The sequence below is a fragment of the Carcharhinus amblyrhynchos genome, chromosome 9 (assembly GCF_965287045.1).
Source record: "Carcharhinus amblyrhynchos chromosome 9, sCarAmb.v2.hapA, whole genome shotgun sequence".
Lineage (NCBI taxonomy): Eukaryota > Metazoa > Chordata > Chondrichthyes > Carcharhiniformes > Carcharhinidae > Carcharhinus > Carcharhinus amblyrhynchos.
The window spans coordinates 69,205,499-69,224,958 of NC_137332.1; the positions used below are offsets into that span (position 1 = coordinate 69,205,499).

Here is a 19,460-nt window from a genome sequence, read left to right on the forward strand (position 1 = left end):
ATCAAAAAAATCAGCTGAGGCTGGTAATGCTGCTTTAGTGTTTCTGCATGCACGCATCTTTCTTCCAACACCATCCAGGAAGGTCTGTGCAATCACAAATATAGTTTCTGAAGACTTTCACGCAGACCTTCACCTTCACACTGCTGCTGGAACTTTGAATTCTGCCCTGCAGTGTAGATTGTGAAGCCTATTCCACATGATCAGTGTTCCAATAACAAAAACGAATGCCCGTCTTGAAATAACTCCTCAGAGGCCAGTGTCCCTTTATCAGATTTCCTTCATTTACGATCTCTATTCCACTCTTACAGGTACAAAGTCAGAATCCAGAGTGCCAGTGGACCTGACACTCCCATATTTATATATGGGTGAAGCTCCCTGACGGGGCAGGTAATTATGACCTCAATCAGGGAGCTTGTACTCCAAGAGTCCAACCCCATGAGTTCGCTGAAGTCATTACACGTCTATTACAACATGTTTGCTGCTTATTAATCTTCAGGCTGTTGAGCACAGGTCAATAATGAAAGAATGGTCAGTTTCTTGAATGTGAATTATCTGCCTTTGTATTGCAGACATTTTATTTCTGCCCAACATCGAAAGAACATGCATGTCATAGAGATAATGGACTAGAGATTAAAAATTAGATCAGCTTAGCTGATGCCTGGGGCCGCCATCTTGAGAAAGAATGGGTACCACCATAACTGGAAGAATTCCCCAGCCTGAATTTGTCTACTCAATGAGAAAATTCTGTCTAATACTATCAAAATTATGTACAGCTGTAGGATTATTTTAAGCATTGACTGGATTGATTAGTGAGACCAATTGGCAATGAAAGAAAATAGCTGTGTTTGAATACAATATCCAACACAATACTATGCATTCTCCTTGCTCCAAAGTGTGTAAACACTCTTCATCTCTCTTGCCTATTACCACCCACACTCAGCAAGGGCCATTTGTCTGCTTGTTCAAGGTTCAAACTGATGTTGCCCCCCCACCCCCGCCAGGCTGGAATGTTGCCCATTCACTGGATGATTTGAAATAGGGACCCTGGCCAATTTTCCCCATCCTGCCCCAGTGGCTGTGAGGCTAATTGCAGTACCTTATTGCTACCCTGCAAAGACCAGCATAGGATGCAGATCAAACGTGGAAACTTTCCTGTCACAGCACCACACTGACCCACTAGGCCACCTAATCTTTCAGTGTTACTAGAGGCACTGACCATTATTTAGTCTAGAATGAACAGCTCAAATAGACTACAGACTTAAGTATTTTGCTTTTCTTTTCAAAAAACATCTCACTCAAAGTAATTCCTGATTTTGTCACACCAGTATAATGGCTCTTAACAGTTTTAGACTATAGTGAGCCAAGAATTACAGGTTAGCATTCTGGTCATTGTTGGCTATAAATAGAATGGACCACTTAAGCACAGCTGCTGATATATGCCAGTACATTGATGCTACACAAAGCATTCCTAGTTTGTGTATGCTTGTTGCTATGGAATTGTGTTTGAGTGATTACCTTTCATCTGTGGCGCAGTAAATCTTTTGACTGCTGTGCATACTTTGCCAATTTACAAAGCCACATTTTTCTTTAAACCCTGGCCTGTGTTTCGTATTTAAGGACAGTCGTGCTTCCCCAGTGTGCTCTCAGTGAGAAACTTTATTGAATTACTCAGTATGTCTGCCTCCCGTGAGGCAGCACACTCACACGACTATGGAAAGCTAGATGTGACTTGTAGACTGATTACTTTTCAAAACTCAAATATCCCCTTCTCAAATCAAACAAAATACACAAAACAAAAAAACACATTTGCATGCATGATCCTGTGTGATGACGAGTTACCCAAGTTACCAACTACACACCCACTGTTCTCATGTTAGATGTCACATGTGGACCAATTATGCTTCGAAACCCAAATAGTGTGTTTCCCAGTTAGTGAGAAATAATGGTGGAAAAATTTTAACTGGAAGAAACACAGGGTGAGATGAGGGTGCCCGTTAACTCGTGGGAAATCCAGAACTAAGGGCCCGATTTTATCAAGAAGTTGTGCCCGTTTTCGGGTGAGGTGAGTAACGGGATCTGCAACCACCTTGTGCCTGTTTTCCCCCTTTACCTAAAATAGCCATGATCAGCACCGCACCCGAAACGGGAGCAAAGTCAATTTAAATGCATTTGCAAGTACTTAAATTGATATAATGAGCTGAATGCCCAATCTTACCAGCATTTCCCCATTTATCACCGTTTTCGCCCATCCGGATTTGGCACAAAACAGATATGGTCTACAGAGGTCTGTTTCGGGCACTCTAGCTTCTGAAGAGGTAAGTTCAGAACTTCCAGTGGCTCTCTAACTCAGATTGGTGGGGCAGGGGGGTTCAGATCATTCCCTGGTGGGGGTGGAGGGAGAGAGGCGGCTCAGATGGATCTCTGGGAGGGAGATGGGTCAAGTTGTTCTCTGGTGGGGGGGAGGAGGAGGGGGGCAGGTCAGTTGGATCTCTGGAGGGGGGGAGGGAGGTGGGTCAGATCGTTCTCTGGTGGGGGAGAGGAGGAGGGATCCACTGCCACTCCATGCGTGTGATCAATGGGAGGGAAGGGGGGGGCAGGTGACTGCAATCGATCTGGGTGGTGGGGGAAGGGGTGGGAGGACAAGGGGGACAGTAATGTTGTGGGGATGTGGCAGTGTGTGTGGGGGCTGGGGGAGGCATTATCAGGCCCAGGAGTGATGTGGCAGGGGAGTGTTTTTCAATTTTGTTTTACTGTGCATGCGCAGTTGAAAGCTCCGTTCGGAGCTGCAGTGTTTTGAGCGCAATAAGCAGGCTTGTGCAGCACGATTTGGAATCGCTGCTTTTTTTTCAGGCAGTGTGTGTATGGGGATGCCAGAGAACAGGTTTACAAGTCGGATCTGGAACACTCCCAATTCAGCGCCTAGAGTCAAAATGGTAAAATGGGGCCCACAGTATCTTTATAATCCAACTGCTGAATATTTATCTGACCTCTGGGTTTCCCAACCAATTAGAACGAATGGGCTTGATAATGATTCATTTCTACTCCAGTACTTATAGAGATGCTGCAAAGATAAAGATGATGGACTCTGAAGAAGAGAGGAAGGAACTGTTAGAATGAAGCCCCAACATTCCAAACCTGTGCCTGGCTTTCGTGATGTCTCCCTGGCTGTGATTCTAGGAGCTGGAAAAGTCTGCAGTGAGATACCATTCCCTTAAAACAGTAAAAGCAAGAAAGCACATTTGGCACTAATCCCAAGGTGGTGAGCAGCAGGAGGATTCAACGGCATAAGTGATTTAATCATCACATCAGAACAGGAAAGATGGGTATAGTGGCACATTCAACTACACCCTTCTCAAATCTACTCCAACAAGTTACTACTCCACACTAATCTAGCTTACAAAGTGTCCAATCTTCTCTGCCTATGCAATTCCTGCATCCATTCACTACAAAGCAGTCGCTCTCAATTTTATACATGCCTCTCCCTAGTAGTCACCCTCAATAAATGTTGTCCATCCTTCTGATAAAAGAATAATACCGCAGATGCCAGAATCTGAAAATAAGACAGTAAAAGCTGGAAAATCTCAGCAGGTCTGACAGCATCTGTGGAGAGAGAACAAAGCCAACATTTCAAGTCTGGATGAGCCTTTGTTCTGACGAAAGTGGGGTCTTTCCAGCTACCTGGTAACAGAATTAAACAGCACACATGCATTCAACACTTGCTCATGTTGGAAGTGAAATATGATTATTTGCATAATGATCAGGTAAAGTATTCTCATCTTGACAGTTGTAATTCATGTCTTGAATCTCCTACAGAATCTTCAATCCCCCACCCAATCCTCTGAGTGGAAACTTCCCCCAGTGTAGACCATATAAAGCACAAGGTCCCAAGTTCAGTTCCCAGCATAGTATTACATTAGGTCAAATTTGTTTTCATCTCTTTTCCTTTTCCTTTTCAGTTAGACTACAAATGGGGAGGTGCAATTGTCCCCAAACTGAGAGGGGAATAATTGACCCTGGTTCCCAATTTCTGATCGCTGACCAGTGGAAATCACTGTGTGATTACTGGGTAATATCTGCATCAGGGGACTGTGATGTTGTTGGCTGCCGGACTGTGAGTAGCCCATTAATACTCCTTACCTAGACTTGCATGTGAAGAACTGCAGTGAGGTTGCTGGTCCCCCTGTGGTAACCAGTAACCCGAGGATGAAATTGGATGACTTGTTTGAGTATTGCATGCACTCACCAATACTGCTTACTAATTTACCCCCTCCATCTCACTTAGTCTTTTCAATCTTGGAGTGCATCATGGACTTTGGTCCAGTGATTCTAAAGTAGGCCCTTATGACAAAACAATTTTCCTCCTTCACCTAAATTCTTGGTCAGAACCAAAGATTCCCTACAGTCATTGTAGAGCCATTCAGCCCATCTAGTTTATACCAAATCTCTGAAAGAGCATCATACCCAGGCTCAACCCCCTCCACTAATGTAACCCCATGTATTTACCGTGCTAATCCCCTAACCTACACACCTTTGGACACCAAAGAGCAATTTAGCATGGCCAATCAACATAACCTGCACATCTTTGGACGGAAACTGGAGCACCCAGAGGAAACCCACGCAGACACAGGGAGAACATGCAAATTCCGCACAGACAGTCACCCAAGCCAGAATCGAACCTGGTTCCCTGGCCATATGGGGCAGCAGTGCTAACCGCTGTGCCACAAGTTAAAGTGTACTCCTTTCAGTCAAATACAGCATGGTGCTGCTGCACACGGGAAATACATTTGCTTTTGTACTTTTGGTGAGTTACACCAATTCCTCATATGGTGCAAAATCCTATTAATATTTTGCTTATACTTTTAGATCTGGCTAAACTCCCTTCTGTCTGATGTGTGATGGCAAAGATACAAGAAAGGAAAGAAAAAGATGGCCAACAGGTCTGTATTTTACACATCAGTACCAAAGATAATCAATTTGACATTCCGCTTTAATCCACTGTCTTGATTAGGTTTCACTAACTATTGTTGAAAGCCCCATTTCCCCTCACAGTATTTTGTTTTGTTCAAGCCAGTAGAATTCCTCAAGGGATGAGAATGAAAAATAAAAGCGGTTGCACATCAGGGCTGACAAGTTGTCAACTTGTCGATCTTCTGAGGGATAATGCACAAGAATGTTGAACCCCTTGTGTTTGGGAGACCCATTAGTCCCTTGAGAACTGAACCATGATTCATACAAGCTACTCAATGCCGATGACTAACAGGATTCACTAAACCCTCAAGCAGTTACACACAGGACCTTTTGGTTTCATGAGCAGGGCAAGCAGAATCCATTACTGATGAAGCAGGGGCTTGTATAACCCATTAAATCATCACTTTGTAGTCTTTGATACCCATTTATTCCTCTTACATCCTAGCATGATATGCAGGAATCATTAAATGACTAAGTGTAACTTGTGACACCCTGTTAGACTCCCTGTCTAACAGGCATGCACATTTGTGCAATTCAGTATATGGTGGTATGGAAATGGAGGTGGTCTTAAAATCATAAAATCCTACAGTGCAGAAAGAGGCCATTTGGCTTGCACTGACTGCAATCCTGTCCAGGCCCTATCCTCATAACCCCATGCATTTACCCTAGCTAGTCCCTAGATACTAAGAGGCAATTTAACATGGCCAATCAACCTACCCGCACATCTTTGGACGGTGGAAGGAAACCAGAGCACCCGGAGGAAACCCAGGCAGACATGTGGAGAATGTGCAAACTCCACACAGACCGTGACGCAAGCCGGGAATTGAACTTGGCGTCCCTGGCGCTGTTAGGCAGCAGTGCTAACCACTGTGCCACAATGCCATCCTATTCTGTCATGAGAGAAAATAAATACTGATATAGAGGAAAGAAATGGCTGACCATTGGCTCAAGGAAGTGGGTGCGGACTTTACTTCCAGAGATCCACAAAACTCCTCACGGTCTAGTATAAGTACATAAAGGAGGGCAATTACAAGGAGCATTAACATTTTGGAGAATATCATCATAGTTATTTGGTGAGGGTGTGGGGGAGAAGAGGGAGAAAAAATAATGTTAAGGGAAACAAAGTCGTGGTTCTAGGAATGCAATCCTTAACGTTTCGGATAACCTTTCAAATGGTTGCAATTGAAAAGACACAAGTTGTCTGTTCATTTCAGATGGACCAGATATTGGGAGAGGTTCAGCCTGAGGACCTTGTTTGCCCAGAAGCCAATGAAGTAAGGAAGGATTGCTTGGAGGTCTAGCAAAGAATCACAGAATTGTCACCTCGCAAAAGGAAGCTAAATGGCTCTCCAAACAAGCATCATGACGGACTGCCATTCTCCTGCCTTTACCCTATACTCCTGCACATTGTTTCTATTCAAGTGATCATCCAATGGCCTCTTGAATGCCTCAATTGAATTTGTCTCCACCACCACTTCCAGGCAGTGCAGTGTGAGGTGATTCACTTTGGAAAGAGTAACAGGAGTACAGAATATAGGGCTAATGGAAGGATACTTGGTAGTGTCGATGAGCAGAGAGATCTCGGTGTACATGTGCATAGTTCCCTGAAAGTTGGCACCCAGGTTGATAAAGTTGTTAAGAAGGCGTACGGTGTGTTAGCTTTTATTTTGGTCGAGGGATTGAATTTTGGAGCCGTGAGGTCATGTTGCAACTGTAGAAAATTCTGGTGTGGCCGCACTTGGAGTATTGCATACAGTTCCGGTCGCCGCATTATAAGAAGGATGTGGAGGCATTGGAAAGGGTGCAGAGGAGGTTTACCAGGATGTTGCTTGGTATGGTGGAAAGGTCTTATGAGGAAAGGCTGAGGGACTTGAGGTTATTTTCATTAGAGAGAAGAAGGTTACGAGGTGACCTAATTGAGGCATACAAGATGATCAGGGGGTTAGATAGGATGGACAGTGAGAGCCTTTTTCCTCGGATGGTGATGGCTAACACAAGGGGACATAGCTTTAAATTAAGGGGTGGTAGTTATAGGATGGATATCAGAGGTAGGTTCTTTACTCAGAGGGTAGTAAGGGCGTGGAATGCCCTGCCTGCAGCAATTGTGGACTTGCCAACTTTAAGGGCGTTCAAATGGTCAGTGGATAGGCATATGGATAACATTGGAATAGTTTAGGTTAGAGGGTCATTAGTATAGTTCTACTGATCGGTGCAACATCGAGGGCCGAAGGGCCTGTACTGTGCTGTAATGTTCTATGTTCTATGAATCACTTGATTTGCAATAAAAGCTTCTTCTCACATCACATTTGCTTATTTTGCAAATCACTTTGAACCTGTGTCCTTTTGTTCTTGGTCCTTGTACAAGTGGGAGTAGTTCCTTCCTATCTATTCTGCCCAGCTCCGACATGATTTTGAACTTTTCTATTAAACCTCCTCAACCTTTTCTCCAAGGAGAACAATCCCAACCTCTCCAATCTATTCTCATATCTGAAATTTCTCATCCCTGGAACCATTCTTGTAAACCTCTTCTGCACTCTCTCCAATGTCTTCACAACATTCCTGTAGTGGGGTGCCCAGAGCTGTAAATAATATTTGAGCTGAGGTCTAATTAGCGTCTTGTGTAATTCCGCATCCTTGCTCTTGAACATTGTGCCCCTATTAATAAAGCCCAGATTATATGCTTTATTCGCTGCTCTTCACCTGTCTTGCCACTTTCAATGAATTTAAAATTGGCAGACAGTAACTAGTGGGGTGCCACAGGGATCGGTGCTGGGACCCCAGCTGTTCACAATATATATTAATGATTTGGATGAAGGAACAAAATGTAACATCTCAAAGTTTGCAGATGATGCCAAGTTGGGTGGGAGAGTGAACTGTGATGAGGACGCAGAGATCCTTCAGCATGATCTGGACAGGTTGGGTGCGTAGGCAAATCAATGGCAGATGGAGCATAATTTGGATAAATGTGAGGTTATTCATTTTGGAACAAGAAGGCAGATTACTATCTGAATGGCTGCAAATTGAGAGAGGGGAATGTGCAACGGGACCTGGGTGTCCTTTCACACCAGTCACTAAAGGTACGCATGCAGGTGCAGCAGGTTGTAAAGAAAAAAAATGGCACGTTGGCCTTCATTGCAAGAGGTTTTGAGTACAGGAGCAGGGATGTGTTATTGCAATTATATAGGGTCTTGGTGTGGCCACACCTAGAATATTGCGTGCAATTTTGGTCTCCTTTTCTGAGGAAGAATGTTCTTGCTCTCGAGAGAGTGCAATGAAGATTTACCAGGCTGATTCCTGGGATGACAGGACTGATAAGAGGAGAGATTGACTAGGTTAGGATTGTTTTATTTGGAGTTCAGATGAATGAGGGGGATCTCATAGAGACTTACAAAAGTCTAACAGGATTAGACAGGGTAGGTTCAGGAAGGATGTTTCCAATGATGGATAGTGTCCAGAACCAGGGGTCACAGTCTGAGGAGATAGGGTATCCTCATTTAAGATGGAGATGAGGGGACATTTCTTCACCCAAAGAGTTGTGAGCCTGTGGAATTCATTACTTCAAGAGGTAGTTGATGCCAAAAGAATGAATGTATTCAAGAGGCGGCTAGATATAGCACTTGGGGCAAATGGGATCAAAGGTTATGGGGAGAAAGCAGGATTAGCTACTAAACAGGACGATCAGCCATGATCGTGATGAATGGCGGAGCAGGCGCAAAGGGCTGAATGGCCTCCTACTGCTCCTATCTTCTATGTTCCTATGATCTACACACATATTAACACAGGTCCCTTTGCTTCTGCACCCCTTTAAGAATTTTATCCCTTTTTTTATATTGTCTTTCCTAACACTTCACACTTCTCTGCATTGAACTTCATCTGCCACCTACTTGCCCACTCCACCATCTTGTCTATTGAAGTTCTACATTGTCCTCCTCACTCTTTGCAATACTTTCAAGTTTCAATTGCACACCCATGATCTAAGTCATTAATATATATATCATAGAAAGCAAGAGTCACAATGCCAACTGCTGAGGAACACCACTACAAACCTTCCTCCAACTTTTCCTTAAAATTTGAAAGTAGCCCATCGGATAGGAAAGGTTTCTTGTTGATAGATGCATTTATGGTCTGAATTTTATATGAATTTTATTTGGAATTAATGTATTAACATATAATTTTGCAGTAAATGTTAAGGACTTCAAATCAAAAGTATTGAATTGTGCAAACTTCTTTTTGGAAAAATATACTTTATTTGTAAAATATCTGAAAGAACATTACAAATATTTCAAATTGACCATCACACAAAGTGCAATAATATTCAGGGTGCTCTACATTGATCATTTAGCATCATGAGGTGCTTTGATACAGTTAAAGAAATATTACAGACATTTCAAAATGGTCATTACAAATGGTGCAAAGGTATGTAAGATGTCTACATGGATCCAATTGTTCTTTGAGATGCTTCCATACTGATTCATGTAATATTCATTGCAGGCATTCATGAGTGAACCATCTTTTTAATAAATTGTGCAATTTTTAAAAACTTTTACTCCATTCTTAAATTTACAAAACCAATGCTCATAGTGGACTGGGCAGATTGTAATCCATTTATTTTCCTGCTACAAAAAGCAAATTCAAATTCAAACTGAATCCAGTTCGTGGTCCGCAACATGATCCAATCTGTCAAGATAAAGCATTGCACCCTTTCTTGGGCTTGATCCGACGATGCTTAATCTTAGTCAAAAGCCAAGCTTTGTCCTTGATGCAGTTCTGCTTCACTTTTACCAGTACATTTTACTTTACCACATATCCTAACCCCAAGCTTTTGCAGAATCCTCCTATTATATTGAATGGAAGTCACAATATCTGACTTTTTTCTCAATTTGTCCTCTGTCTTTGATGATAAATTAAAGAAAAAGCAGTTTTTCTATATAGCTGATTGTTGCATGCTGGGAAATTAGGCACACTGCACATGCTCAGACTGTAAACCCCGTTGTAGGTAAAATAATACCTCAAAGACTGTTAGTGAGTCAAAATACAGTGGTTTTTATTCCAAAGTTTTGGGAGAAAAGTGGTTCCGATTAAGGCTTACAAGACTTCTCCTCGGACACAAACACAAGTGGGCGTTTACACATTATGGGTTTTAGTGTCACTCACGATACAAATCCTCAATTCTGGGGAGAAGTTCGGGTCTTCCTTCCTGGGTTGTGATGCAGGCCCAGGGGAATCACAGTCCTGCAGTCAGGACACAGGCTTAATCTGGTCACGATTTAAAACCTCTTCTGCAGCAGTACTGGCATCCCTGTCTTTGAAGTTACTGGTGCGATTGTGACTGTCCCAGCGGGACTCTTCCTGTTCAAAACCGGTGTCGTGATCTGCCATCAGCAGCAGTTAAAAGCCGGTACCGTAAGCTACCATCTGTGTAACAATGTCCAACTAATATAAACAGGTAAGATTTGCAAAGTCTGCAAAATAACGGTCACATTTAACTATCAGCTGTTACAAAAACAAGAGTTAAAGCATGCAAAGTTTACAAAATAACAATCACATTTAACTATCTGCTGTTATAAAAACGTGAGTTAAAGCATGTAAAACATGAACAAATAATTTACATTAATGCCAGGAGCAATATAAGCCAGGGAAGTTCAGCTATGATGAAGGGCTATGTTTGTGATATATGCTAGTTACAAAATTCATTAACCCTTTCCCTCCTTCACCCAAATTCAAGTTTACAGTATGTGGTTCCAAGTAAATAAAACAAATCCAAGCCCAGGTTTTTGACAGAGGCTAAGGCCTTCAGGTGGAAATTTTAATGAAGGTATTAAAGACAATGGATGATTTTAATCTCACAATGTCAGTACCTACTCACTACTCTCACTTTCACAGGTCGCTTTTCTTTCCCGTCCGAAAGAACTCGTCAGAGGCCGATGTCTCTTCACCAGATTCCTGTCATTTATGAATTCAATTCAACTTGAAAAAGTCAGAATCCAGAGTGTCAGTAGCCCTGACATTCATCAAAGATGTGGGTATGCCGGCGTTGGACTGGCGTAAACACAGTAAAAAGTCTGACAACACCAGGTTTTAGTCCAACCTATTTATTTGATAATATACTCGCAAGCTTTCGGGTTAGCCCCTTCGTCAGGTCACCTGACGAAGGGGCTAACCCGAAAGCTTGCGAGTATGTTATCAAATAAATAGGTTGGACTAAAACCTGGTGTTGTCAGACTTTTTACTGTATTCATCAAAGAAACATACATATATACATACAAGTGAGACTCCAAGTGGGCAGACAATCATTATCTCAATCAGGGAGCTCTTACTCCAAAAGGCCAACCTCATGAGCCTCATTGAAGTCATGACACTACCCTTCCTCCCCCCTCCACACACACTCACACACACACACACTATTCAAGAGTGTGTTACTGCTGTCATAAAATAATTTCTAGTGAACGTGGTAGAGGGGGATTTTATAGATTCTCTCATCCCAAAAATTCCCATCCTAGGTCACCAGAACTTTACACAGCCCGCCCCTCATCTGGTCCGATTCCAATATCAGGCAAAACACTAAAATTCCGGCTGTAATGTTGAAACAGTACCATTAGAAGTTGTTTATCAGCTCTCCTGATGACTGTTGATGGGTAATTGGATGCAGCGCAGAGTCACAGTAACCTGGATGTTCCCTAATCCAATCCCCCAGCCTGTACTGAATTAGCTGGTGCACTGGTCGAAAAGACCAGAGAGAGCAGGGAAGAAAAGTTAATCAGATATTTCTTCCTGATGATTGTCCAATAACCATGTAAATGTGTGGATGCCGGGTAAGAACAGAGTTGGGTTTCAATGGTTGACTTACTGCCTGGGTTCAGACAGTAAATTTATGATATGGTGCTGCCAGCAGCTCCACCTCAATGTTCCACAGGGTGCATCTCAAGTTTTCTTCAGCCCTTACCCTAACTGTCCCAGTTTCCACTGACTGGGCTCAGAAAATGGTCAAAGGCTCTCATAGAATCCACAGAGTGCAGAAGAGGCCATTAGGCTCAGTGAGTCTGCACCAAGTGTCTTACCCAGACCCTCGTCCCACTCCATTCCGTAAACCCACACATTTCCCACAGCTAATTCATCTAACCTACACATCTTTGGACACTAAGGGACAAAATGAGCATAGCCAATCCACCTAACCCACACATCTTTGGGAGGAAACTTACACAGACACAGGCAGAATGTGCAAACTCCACACAGCCAGTGTCCCGAGGCTGGAATTGAACCCGGGTCTCTGGTACTGTGAGGCAGTAGTGCTAACCAATATGCCACCATTCATCCTCAGGAGGCTGAGGAGACCGTCCTCTTCACATGATGGGAACTCATCATCAAACTGACCAAAACCCTTGCGTTCACTAACAGTCAGCAAGAAGCCACACCCATGTCCCATAATCAAGTAAAAAGCTTCTTTGCCAATGCTGCTGAAACTGTTGCCTCTGCTAGTCACCCTTGATGCTGTTTATCCATTTTCTAATTAGTCGGAAGGTTTTCCTGAGGAGTTCTTCTCAGCCAATTCATGCCAGAGATTTAGAATTCGTATTGTTTCTAAACATTAGCATTGATCTCCTCTCGTGTGATGTGTTTTTGATTCCTGTGGAATTTGTGCCTGAAGACTCAGTGCCAGGCTCTACATCTGGCTCAGCTGTTACTTTCAATGGAAGAAACGGTTCGCCCAGAAAGCAGCCTGCCAACTTATAGGTGCTTATTTAATGAACAAAATGTTCTGTGTGGTGTTAATAACAAGTAATTTACTCACTGCATTTTTTTACTATTAGCATGTCATTGATTACAGTCAGATGATTTACAGAAATAAGAGTGAAAGTTAAGTTTTAAAATACGTTACAAAACTTTTATTTAACGTGTAAGCTGTCACCATTGAAAATGATCCACTCTAGCCAATTGCCAAGTATCAAAAAATCCCTACAGAACAGAAGGAGGCCATTCAGCCCACCGGGTTTGTACCAACTCTCCAACAGAGGATCCTACCCATATCCCCGTAACCCCACATATTTACCCTGCTCAGCTACCTAACCTACACATCCTGGGACAGTAAGAGGCAATTTAGCATGGCCAATCAACATAACCCACACATCTTTGGACTGTGGGAGGAAACTGCGCCAGAGGAAATCCACGTAAATACAGGGAGAACGTGCAAATTCCACACAGTCACCCAAGACCAGAATTCAACCCGGGTCCCTGGTGCTTGGAGGCAGCAATGGACTTTAATGACACAACTGTGGAGTCTGAGGGAGCTAACATTGCTCTTCTAGATGTTGGATGCGTTTAAAATGTTGTCAGAGCTGTTGATTGTAATGTGCAATATGCTATATTCCGATGGAAGTGAAATATCTCGCATCACTGCCGAGTTGAGATGAATTAGATAAGTGCTCCACCAAGTGGCAAATGTTATAACCCACTGTAACCCAACCACATGTTGCCAACAATTGACTGGATTTTCTTTTGGAAAAATTGAACCTGCAATATTGCTGTTGGTTTGAAACAGATCTTTTAAAGATGGTCAGAAATCTCAGTAATCTCATTATATACACAGGGCAGCATGGTGGCAGATAGGGACCTGGGCTCAATTCCGGCTTGGGTCACTGTCTGTGCGGAGTTTGCACATTCTCCTCATGTCTGTGTGGGTTTCCTCCGGGTAGACTTTTTACTGTGTTCCTCCCACAGTCCAAAGATGTGTGGGTTAGGTTGATTGGCCATGATAAATTGACTAGTCTCAAGGGGGATTAGCAGAGTAAATACGTGGAGTTACCAGGATAGGTTGGGATCGTTGTCGGTGCAGGCGTGATAGGCTGAATGGCCTCCTTCTTTATTGTTAGGGATTCTATGATTCACCTTTGGCGTTTACAATCATGGTTACGGAATTGTAAAATAGATGACATTACAGGAGGCAAAGAAATCCAGTGGATATTTTGTGGAAACCTTTATTTTTATTTGGTCTTAAAAGCCAGCATTTATTGCCCATCCTTAATTGTCCAGGAGAAGATGGTGGTGAGCTGCCACCTTGAATCACTGCGGGCCATGTGGTGTTGTTAGGGAGGGACTCTCAGCACTTTGACCCAGTGACAGTGAAGGAACAACAACATATTTCCAAGTCTGGTTGGTATGAGACTTTGGAGTGTAACTTGGCGCATGCTGGCCTTCTTCTTTTAGGCAACATTTCAGAAGGTGCTGTTGCAAAGCCTTGGCAATTGCTGCAGTGCATCTTGTATGTGATACACACTGCTGTTTCTGTGCACCATCAGTGGACAGAATGTTCAGGATTGTGGATGGGCTACCAATTAAATGGGCTGTTTTGCATTGGATGGTGTCAAGCTTCTTAAGTGTTGTGGGTGTCTTTCGGGTCGTTCTTCCGGGTGGGCCGAACCAAGTAAACAAACTTAAATTACATTCGGACAAAGAAAAAGGGGGCGGCTCCCCAAAAGGAGGGGGAACGGCCCGAACAGAAACAAAAAGTACAAAGGAAACTTAAGACACGTCAAATCAAAATGTGATTGTCGGGGTCTATAAGGCACCTCAGCCCCTGAGGTGCCCAATGGGCACGGATGGCCTCGACTGTGCCCGCAGACACTGCGTGCTCCCTCTCCCAGGACACCTGGCCGCAAATGTAGCCGCGGTGGAGGGGCAGACAGTTGGGATGGATGGCCCCGTCGATCGCCCGCTACCTGGACCTGTTGATGGCGCATCTCGCCAGGCCCAGGAGCAGGTTCACGAGGAGGTCGGCATCCCGACTCTCCCCTCTCCGCACCGGGTGTCCGTAAATCAGGAGCGTGGGACTGAAATGCAAACAAAAGCTTCAGAAAATCAAAAAGGGAGTGCAATCTATAACACGAAACATAGACGTGGTCCACGGACTCCTCGAGGCCACAGAAAGAGCAGTCTCGGGAGCCCGCGAACCAGCGACTTAAGTGTTGTGGGAGCTGCACTCATCCCAGCAAGTGGAATGTATTCCATCACGCTCCTGATTTGTCCTTTGTAGATGGCGGGCAGGCTTTGGGGAGTCAGGGGGTGAGTTACCTGTCACAGAATTCCCTGCCTCTGACCTCCTCTTGTAGTCACAACAGTAAGATGACTGCTCTAATTTTTGTTTCAGCACATCCAGTAATCACCGAGACAGCCAATAGCTTCCTCAGTGGCTAAATGAAGGTCTTTGAGTCCTCTGCTGAATGTTGTCAGGAGGCAGTCTTCATGTGAATCATTGATTAGGGTGTACAATAGATACAGTCCAGATTCCATGCAAGACCCCACGTGCCAATTTGCTACACAGAGGCCTTGGCCAGTGTGGAAATGATTGAGGAATGTCCAATGTTGGCATAGAAGGTTGAAGCCGGGTGTGTGGGCTGTGGGATCTGTGATGAGGATGTGATATTTAACAGTGATGTGTTGGTTCCATTCCTGCTGCCATAGGGTTTCTGCTGTTATTCCTTGGCATGGCTGTCTTAGCCAGCCAGGCTGGCATGATGAAAGGCGAGCAGGATTTGCTCAGGTCCTTGCGTGGGTTGATGTAAATCTTTCTCATTGCAATCTCCTTCCTTATGTGAGGGGGTGGGATGTAACTCAGATCTGGGGGTCAGGGGAGTTGTGTTGGTTAGAGGTGACTCAAGATGATACATATTGTTGTGCTGAGTTGAGTATCTACAGGACTGGTATGGGGTGAGTTGTACCATACCGGTGCACCGTACTCTTCAGCCCAGTTCTAGACTAATCAAACCATTCCGATCCCTATCAATCAACATACAACAGACCCAGATACCATGTGAAAAGCCCCAACATTGGAGAATTTTGGAAATCAGAAACGACCTGTTCCTCACACGAAACTATCGTTACCTCAAGTCAAGTTCCAAGCAACTCCTGTAGTCCGTCCCGAAATCTTTACCCTGTGATAGCAATTTCAGTAAATTTACATTTGAATGAATCCATGTAGTTTCCATCGCCTCCCCCGACAGTGTGCCGCACAGACGGACCACTTACTTCCTGAAACTATCCTTCCTGAAGGTTAGCTTTCATTTGTTTAAACATGTCAGTGGTTGAGAGTGAGATAACTCGACATTTCACTTCCTGGGTTAGTAGTGGCCGGGGCAAAAGCTGCGTCACATTCAAGAGTTGTAAATAGTGGAGTTGGTGAGAGGGCTCGGGGAAACAGGGTGAGTAAATGCGATTAGCGGCTTCTGTCGGAGGCTGACAGGCGCTTGTTTGTTTGTTTCCAATCGCCTGGTTGCATTCTACATGAAACTGTGGAGAATGCAAGACACTTATCTCTTTGATAGAATGAGCTAGAATGTGGAGATGCCGGCGTTGGACTGGGCAAACACAGTTAAAAGTCTCATAACACCAAATAAACCTGTTAGACTTTAACCTCGTGTTGTGAGATTTCCTACAATGAGCTAGCCCAAGGTCCAAAGGCAGTTTTGTCACTAACTACTGTTGGGGGCTGATATTTCTTTGTGTCCAGGTAAATGATTGTCACTTCTTTTTTGTTGTTGCTATTTTTCTCTCTACCTCAACTCCCTGAAAAATGGAGTAAATTCTTTGGATTGCACAGAATGTGTATCTTGTATCCAGTTCCGTTTTTCCCCTTCCTGGGAGCAGTGGGGGGAACTCAGAGGAGCTGCCCCCAGCCCAGATGTGTTCCAGCATACTTCATGGCAGCCTAACCGGCCGTTGTCAATGAACAAGAGCTGGGGTCTCACTCCCAAGTTGTGCACCCTCCGCTCGGGTGTCACAAATGATGCATGGTCAGCTGGAGAGTGAGTGATGTGGGGTGGCACGGTGGCCAGCGCTGCTGCCTCACAGCAGTGCCGGGGACTGGGCTTCGATTCCTAGCTGAGGTCACTGCCTGTGCGGAGTCTACACGTTTTCTCTGTGTCTGCGTGAGTTTCCTCCGGGTGCTCTGGTTTCCTCCCACAGTCCGAAAGATGTACTGGTTCGGTGCATTGATCCTGCTGAATTCTCCCTCAGTGTACCCGAACAGGCACTGGAGTGTGGCAGCTAGGAGCTTTTCACAGTAACTTCATTGCAGTGTTCATGTGAGGCAAATAAATAAATTTAGAACCTGGACCAGACCCTGGCCAGTACAGGTAATTCTGCACAGGAGTGAAGAATAATTCTCTTTCTTGACCTTGTGATTGTGTGGACAAATGCCCAGACTATCAGGATAGAATTAATTCATTGGGCTGAGCCACTGAGACCATCTTTTATTTATTTGAAACTCTGGTGTAATGTTCCCCCCCTCCTCCCCAGCCCAATTATAAATATAACTTGGACCCTGGCTGAAGCAAAATCCATGTAATCCAAAGATGCACAGTTTAGGTTAATTGGTCATGCCTTAGTGTCCCAACCTATATTGGTTAGTGGGATTAGTAGACTAACTATGTGGGGCAGCTATTTACCATTTATATAGATGATCTGGAGGAGGGAACCGAGTGTAGGGTGTCGAAATTTGCTGATGACACCAAGATTGGGGGAAAGGCAAATTGTGTGGAGGGTGTGGAGAGTCTGCAGAAGGATCTAGATAGGCTGGGCAAATGGGCCAGGAAATGGCAAATGGAATTTAATGTTGGCAAGTGTGAGGTGGTCCACTTTGGTAGGAAGAATGGTAGGAAGGACTATTACTTACGTGGCGAAAAACTGCAGCAGGCGACGGTGCAGAGGGACCTCGGGGTCCTTGTGCATGAGTCGCAAAAACCCAGCCTGCAGGTGCAGCAGGTGGTCAGGAAGGCGAATGGGATGCTGGCCTTCATAGCGAGGGGGATTGAATATAAAAGTAGGGAGGTCTTGCTGCAGCTGTATAGGGCATTGGTGAGGCCGCAGCTGGAGTACTGTGTGCAGTTTTGGGCGCCGCACCTGCGCAAGGATATTTTGGCCTTGGAGGGAGTGCAGAGGAGGTTTACTAGGCTGATACCGGAGTTGAGGGGGTTGAGCTATGAGGAGAGGCTGAATAAACTAGGCTTGTACTCGTTAGAGTTTAGAAGAATGAGGGGAGATCTCATTGAGACGTATAAGATGATGAATGGGATGGATAGGATAGAGGTGGAAAGACTCTTCCCGCTCAAAAAAGACAGTAGGACTAGGGGGCACAGCCTCAAGATAAAGGGGGGGCGGTTCAGAACGGAGTTGAGGAGGAACTTCTTCACTCAAAGGGTGGTGAATCTCTGGAATTCTCTGCCCGTTGAAGTGGTGGAGGCTGCCTCGCTAAATATTTTTAAGAAGCGGGTTGATGGGTTTTTGATAAGAGAGGGGATTAAGGGTTATGGGGAGAGGGCGGGAAAGTGGAACTGAGCCACGACAGATCAGCCATGATCTTATTGAATGGCGGGGCAGGCTCGAAGGGCCAGATGGCCTACTCCTGCTCCTATTTCTTATGTTCTTATGTTATGGAGTAAACCTGGATAAGAACTGGTGCAGACTTGAAGGGTTGAATGGCATCTCCTGAACTGTAGGGATTCTCTAATTCTGTGGTCCCACAAAATGACTCGAGCTCAGTTCTGTGCACAACAATATATGTAAACCTTTACTGAGACGTCCTGTTTAGAGCCTTAAACTGCTTATAAATCAATGGCCTTTATCTCTATTCCAAAACCTTTATTCTTACTATTTAGAATCCCTACAGTGCAGAAGGGGGCCATTCAGCCCATCAAACCTGCACTGACAACCATGCCATCCAGGCCCTATCCCTGTAATCCCATGTATTTACCCGGCTAATCCCTCTGACACTAGGGTCAATTTAGCTTGGCCAATCAACCTAACCTGCACATCTTTGGACTGTGGGAGGAAACCGGAGCACCTGGAGGAAACCCATGCAGACACAGGGAGAATGTGCAAATTCCACACAGTCACCTGAGGCTGGAATTGAACTCAGGTCCCTGGCACTTGAGGCAGCAGTGCTAACCATTGTGCCACCATGCTGCCCCAAAGGTACTAAAGCCATGTTCTTTCTGTTAGACACTTCATCACCTTCTAGCCTCAACGTTGAAGCAAATTCTGTTTCCTTTCTCTTTGCTTTTTTTTACTCTCTTGTTTGTCTCTCTTCATCTGTGTTCAGAGGGAAGCTATACATGATTCTGCCATTCACACCTCCTCCAGACATGTCTTTTATTTGTCCCATGGTCATTCCTTTTGGTCTTGTACCTTTTGTCAAGGGTGGCGTGATGGCACAGTGGTTAGGACTACTCCTAAGTTATAACACTGGTTGCAAAAACCTTGTGGTCCCTCTCGGATTGTCATTTATACATTTTCTCCCTTGGAAACTGTAATTGTATCTTAACGCGTCAGCAGTTACATTGGATTTTAAGCAACACATTGCAGTATTTGCGTAAGATAAAAGCAAAATACTCCAGATGCTGGGATCTGAAACAAAAACAGAAAAATGCTGGAAAATCTCAGCAGGTCTGACAGAGTCTGTGGAGAGAGAGTAGAACCAACATTTTGAGTCTAGATGAAACATA

General features: G+C 44.4%; 1 protein-coding gene across 2 annotated transcripts in view; it reads left to right on the top strand.

The window, feature by feature from the left end:
• Positions 1 to 16,094: 16,094 nt before the first annotated feature.
• The window catches only part of LOC145347919 (flavin-containing monooxygenase 5-like), a 49,070-nt gene continuing 45,704 nt past the window's right edge, over positions 16,095 to 19,460 (top strand). The window contains exon 1 of one of the 2 annotated variants that reach the window (XM_080195893.1): positions 16,095 to 16,160. The gene's annotated coding sequence lies outside the window, so the exon portion shown is untranslated. Of the gene's footprint in view, positions 16,161 to 16,427; positions 16,469 to 19,460 lie in introns of those variants that run through there. The other variant, XM_080195895.1, reaches the window with a different exon arrangement.